We start from the raw sequence: 6,052 nt of genomic DNA, 5'->3' as shown, positions 1-6,052 counted from the left end.
GTCACCCCAGACACTTTTAAAATTGGTATGCATGTCATATAGTTTCGGGTCATGTTAGGTACATTCACCATCGGTTCTCACAGCTTTACATGATATGATGGGCGCGAGTTGGTGGAAGATTTAGCGCCTCAGTGAAAGATGCTCCAAAATGTCTATTGCGTAAGAACCTAGAGATGTCAAGAGATTTCCTTTCCATTCATGAACTTACCAGCAAGCTTAGCTGGTTAGCTTGCTCTGCTGATTGAGAAGTAACACCAATACAGCTTTTTTCTGCACATCCACTCACTGCACAACCACTGCAGGACGCAAAAGGAGTCACTCCGTCACAGCGTGACGCATGAATGAAATCAGCCGTGCCACTTTCTGGTGTAATCTGGCAAAAATATGTTCCTTGGCAATTCACCACACAAAGCTTTACATTTTAGACTCTATGATGATTTTATCCAAACATTAATATAAAATGGTACGGTGGAAGCTGGGGGTGTGACCTTGACAAACTGCCACTTTGCTTGTTTGGAAGCCAGGATGTCTCTCTCTCTCTCTCATGGGTGGTCCACATTCTCTTGGCGGGCAAAGCACAGAAAGAGGGGTTAACCTTGCCCCTTATGACCTCATAAGGGGAAGATTCCAGATAGGCCCATCTGAGCTTTCATTTTCTCAAAGGCAGAGCAGGATACCCAGGGCTCGGTTTACACCTATTGCCATTCTAGTCATCGGGGCCCAAGGCGATGGGGGGGGGGGGGGGGGGGCAAACCACAGTAGGGATATAAAGCATAAACAGCTGTAAAATCTGGAGTCTGAGCATTATGAGATGCAACACAAGATACAGGCCAAGCATATGTCAATAACTTTGAATTAGCTCCTACAGCGGTGCCTGGTTATGGCTGCAGACCTCATCTCAGATCGGTGTCGGAGAAATCACTTCTCCACCTTTCCTCATGCACTTGCGTCAGTTCTCCCTCGTTGGTTTGCTGATTGACTGCATCCTCTCCATGCACGCACACTTGTGCAGACACATCTACACACACAGCCACAACAAAACGTCATGCAACGCTTGGATGTGACATGATTAAGATACACAGTCGCATGAAACCTCACACACACACACACACACACACACACACACACACACACACACACACACACACACAGCAAGACATCCTCTTAATGTGAACACAGTTTTAGTGAGGGGTAATGATTTCATCACGCCATCTCATTGGAATGCCTGTCAGATCCCAATCCATTTGCGGTGATGAAACACACACACACACACACACACTTCTGTATTTATCAAACATATCATTTGTGAGGAGTATCATATGAGAGGAAGTCTGGCAGCCTGATTCATGTTCAGATATTCATGGGGATCGTTTTAGTAGACAGCTATTGGTCTGATCCCCCCCCCCCCTCCCTCCAGCAAACCCACATGCACACGTCCAATAGAAGCACAATGTACATCTCTGAGCAGTTGTAAAACTGTAGAGTCGTAATGTTCCCCAGCCTTGGGGGCTTATTAGGAGGCATAAAAGCTGCATGCTACCTTCATTCATATTCTCCATAAACACCCTGCCACATCTCAGCTTTTTTTTGCCGCTTTCCGACTCTGGGCAGTTGGAAAATATAAGTATCTGCGCCACTGTTTTGTGCTGCATGATTGATTTGCAAAATAGGTCTGTACTCGAAATGTATCTGAATAAGGCTAGGATTTGCCTCTGTGTGTAAGTGCAAATTGCAGTGTCAGATCTCCGCATGGATGTTGTTTGTCAGGCATAAACTCAGCATGCCGGCAATTTTTATTCCTCTCTTTACACCGATGTCTGTGTAATCTGCAAAAATGGAAGCTGTCGTTGATTTTAGTCGAGGAGAGACCAAGGACTGGGCGAACTGACATTTCCAAACTTTTCACAAAAAAAACAAAACAATGGAACCGTGATAATTTTGAGTTATAAGAAGAGAATTATTCATTCCCCTATACTGTGCAAAAGTTCAGCATAGTACAAATCCACTAGAGCTCAAGTGCAGACATTCACAGGGGTCAGTGTGCCATTGTGGGAATCAGATTTTGAGAGTTGTCGTATCAGGGTTTGAAAACATGGCCAGGACACCGAGATCACACTTCTTATCTGCCTGCGCTGGTATTGAAAACAGCCTCTTTCCCGATTCAAATCAAACGGTTGGTTCAACTTAGAACTAGGTCGCTCGCATTACATGACAGGCAGAGAAGAGGTAGAGGCAGTTTGTGTATGTGGGTGCGTGTTGTGAGTTTATAATGTGAAAGAAAGGAGGTAAAAATGGAGGATATGAGAAATGGAGTTAAAAATAGGGAGTGGGGTTGCAGAGAAAGTGAGTCTATTGTGTAGGGAAATGAGTTACTCTAAAGCTACAAGTCATTTGCCCCTCCCCTTTGCCGCTGTCGCCCGTCTCCCTCCTGATCCTCGCAGCACAGGAACATCTGGCTTTAAAGCAGCCCAATAAAAGGGCCACTGGGAGGCGAGGAGGGAGCGAGAGAAAAGGGGTAAGAGAATGTGTAAAGGATAGATAAGATAGCGGAGAGATGCAGCGATACAGAGACAGCGGAAAAGACAGTGAGACTGTAAGAGAGTGCTCGGGGGCCGTCGTAACTGCAGAACCGGGCCCCTTCAAATGACACCCATCGCCAAATCATATTTCACAAGTGGCGACAAAAGGGCACACCACATTTAGAGCACTCCATCCCCTGCTGGAATGGCAATGGCTCTGGGTTCTGATTCTTTCTTCCCCCCCCCAAAAAAAACAGCCTCTCACCATGCGTCTACATTTACAGTGTGTAATAAAAGATCATGACAGCCCCCACAAGCAAAGGTACTTGTAGCTTGACAATAATTCAAACGGAAATGCATTTGCATGGTTTATGAAAAGGTGATAGAAAAGGTTTTAAAGTCCGAACAGTCCACGTTATATAAACTGTGGGGCGCGACCCGATTTAACTTTAAGTTTTAGCACCTTTTTCCTCTGCAGGACAGAGTGTTCTTAATTTAAATTCATATATACTGCGAAATTGAGACTACACGGATCATAGCCATATAAGCATTCTAGCTTTAAATAGAAGAAATACTATCATAAAATATTATCACATTGATCGTTTTTGGTCACAGTCTCTCCGACACTACATGATGGCACTTGCCCATCAAAATGACATGGTTTTATGATAAAAATGGTCTCATCGCCTTCCTTTGCTGCAGTACAACTGTGTGCAGGACCAGAACGCCTTGTGAAAACCATGGAGTCCATGGTAGAGGCTAGGCTGCGTGGCTGACAGAATGACAGGTATTTTTGACAGCTAGCTGTCAAGCAGGTGGAGTGTCGCACTCAAGTCCCACTGTGATCACTGTCATTTGCAATGGCGAGCAGGTTTATGTAAGGTTTCGTAGGTAAACCAAGCAGGCTGCTGTCAAGAATTCAAACTGATCTAAGGTCAGTGATTCAATAATCGCTCACGGAAAACAACCACCACAGCAAATGGAGAATAATGAGTCTAGATAAGCTTTGAAATAGCAGATGAAAAGATGACAGTATCTACAAAACTGCAGTAAGTATATGACATCTAGTTGTCGTCCCCCCCTTGCATCATACGCCTTGAAATCCAACCGGCAGGAAGCAACAGATTCCATTTGCATTGGTGATCTGTGCCTCAGCAATCCCTGCTTCCCAAAGTAGGTCAGCAGAAATTGGCGCCTCCGAAAATAATAACAAAAGGTGAGTCCCCTCGCTCTCTCCGGGGTGAACGCTCCGCTTTCGTACAACTCAGACGCTTTCACTGCGAAATGTGCCGTATCAGCACTCTTCAAATCTGGAGGCATTATACTACGGCATATTAAGGCACAATATTGCATTCAGTATGCGAAGGCGCTCAGCAGCTATTGTAAAAATGTGAACAAGACAATAGTGGATACACACACATTGTAAATATGCAGAGTTTTGTTAGAAGGCACTGGAGTTGAAATTGGAATGATGTCAGTGTGTGACGGGGGCTAGCTGCCGCGAAGACTGAGTGTGCAGCTATAGCCTCATCCTTTTTCATCAGTGTGTTTTCCCAACCCGAAAAGTGAGTTGGAAAACACAGTCTATTCCCCTGGGTTTTGGGGCCGAGAGGGGGGGGGTGTAGCTTTGAGCAAAGTGCACTTCATCTACAAGAGTAAGTCAGGGCACTGTATATCACCTCAGCCCAGGAATTACACACTAACACGCAGTATGTCCTCTCTTCACACAGAACTACACCATGCCCTTTCTCTCTTTCTCACTCACACACGCACGCACGCCCTCTGTCAGTGTTTGAACAGTACATGCTATGTCCAGAGACCGAGCTTCATGCACAGTTAATGTCTCTGCTGTCCAGATGATTAACGTTACCCGATCCACATTCCCAAACGTTGCCCAAATTCCATTCTCCTCCCGCCTCACCTTCTGTGTTGAGCGCACTCCTGGGCTTCAGGTAAAAATAGCTGCTCCATCCTGTTCCTCTCTGCCATCACACAACCTGCTGTGCCTCCGCTGGGATATCAGACCTGGGCAGAATTGATTTTATTGAGAGAAAGGCTTACAGCTACAAGCGCATTGTGCTGAACAGATAATCATAACACCAAACCTTGTGAGAAGTAATATGAGGTAGCAGGAAACATTGCAGATTAAAGGTAAGGCTGTTTGCCTCATGTTGTCCTCGGGTCAAATTGACCCGTTTTCCTTTATCAATGTTCTTTTTAACTACCCAAAATAACATGATTGATTCCACACAACGCTCTTTGGCAAGTACAAATCAATACTTTCAATAATTTTGGGGTGTTGTATTCAATTTTATAGCATTTGAAAAAAACACATTGAAGTAGTTTTGAAAGAGTATTGAGTAAAAGTTGAGATATTCCAGTCTGTGATTATCCATCAACACACATTCCTTTAAATTTTAAATAATTCCTAATTTTGGTTTTCCAACTCAAACATTAGGTCTGATTTCCTATAAATGAGGTTTATTGACCATAAGTTCCCCAAAAAACTAAAACTGAAGTTAATAAGTTAGTGTAACGTAGTGTTAAACATCAAAAAAGTGACAAACATTGGCAAAAAAAGCATCAAAAGTGTTGAAAAAAAATGACATTTTTTTTTTAATTTAACAAAAAAAAATCAAGAACGATTACAACAAAAAGGTTGATTTTCAATTGTGACGGGAAGACAACACAAGGGTTCATTTTGTAAAATGCAACATCTTCATAATAGCAATAACGTTTTGCTAACATTAGCTTGTTGCTAGCTCGGCACAAATGAACAGACCGTTAACACTACAATGTGGTGATAACGATTAAATGGGTTACATTCAAAATAATTCTAACAAAAAACATGTTAGTTCTAATTGGTTTTTGGAAAAAGTGACAACTCTGTTCCTCCTGGAGAACACTTCCTAACACACTTCTGATGTAGGACTGGATAAGGGACAAACATATTGGCCCTGATTTATGAGATGTGTGTAGGCTACAGCCTAAAACAGCCGTGGCACTGGCTAAAATAACGTTCCAGACATTTTCTAATTCCTGGGCTGAGGTGATATACAGTGCCCTGACTTACTCTTGTAGATGAAGTGCACTTTGCTCAAAGATACACCCCCCCTCCCGCCCCTCGTCCCCAATCCCCCCAAAGGAATAGACTGTGTTTTCCAACTCACTTTTCGGGTTGGGAAAACACACTGATGAAAAAGGATGAGGCTATAGCGGCACACTGGGGGTGTTTCCCAATGTCAAGGAAGGATCCTTCAAAGACTGAATTTGGAGGATGCCACGTCGTCAACGCCCGCCGAAGGACCGTTCCAATGTCAAGCATCCTCCGAATTCCTCCAAGGACGGAGTCCTTCAATCACAAAATTTCCCATAGACAGAGAAGGATACATACGCGTTTCCTTCGCGGTCCCAAATCACCCACAATCCTATGCGCGTGCCTTTGCCGGTGTAACACCAAATTCTGTGACCATCGTATTGTGTGACTGTAGGGGGGGCTGTTGCCACTGTGCAGGTTGATCTTACTCAAACAG

The 6,052-nt window shown here is 44.0% G+C and overlaps 1 long non-coding RNA gene across 1 annotated transcript in view; it reads right to left on the bottom strand.

Moving 5' to 3' along the window:
- Positions 1–892: 892 nt before the first annotated feature.
- LOC116669407 (uncharacterized) overlaps positions 893–6,052 on the bottom strand; it is a 73,109-nt gene continuing 67,949 nt past the window's right edge. Inside the window, exons 3-4 of the long non-coding RNA XR_004326773.1 lie at positions 4,441–4,544; positions 893–1,018 (exon numbers count right to left, since the gene is read on the bottom strand). This is a non-coding gene — a long non-coding RNA (uncharacterized LOC116669407). The remainder of the gene's footprint in view (positions 1,019–4,440; positions 4,545–6,052) is intronic.

This window comes from Etheostoma spectabile, chromosome 19, assembly GCF_008692095.1.
Source record: "Etheostoma spectabile isolate EspeVRDwgs_2016 chromosome 19, UIUC_Espe_1.0, whole genome shotgun sequence".
Classification (NCBI taxonomy): Eukaryota; Metazoa; Chordata; class Actinopteri; order Perciformes; family Percidae; genus Etheostoma; species Etheostoma spectabile.
The sequence above is the reverse complement of the archived record's forward strand: the minus strand, read 5'-3'. Positions and strand labels throughout refer to the sequence as shown.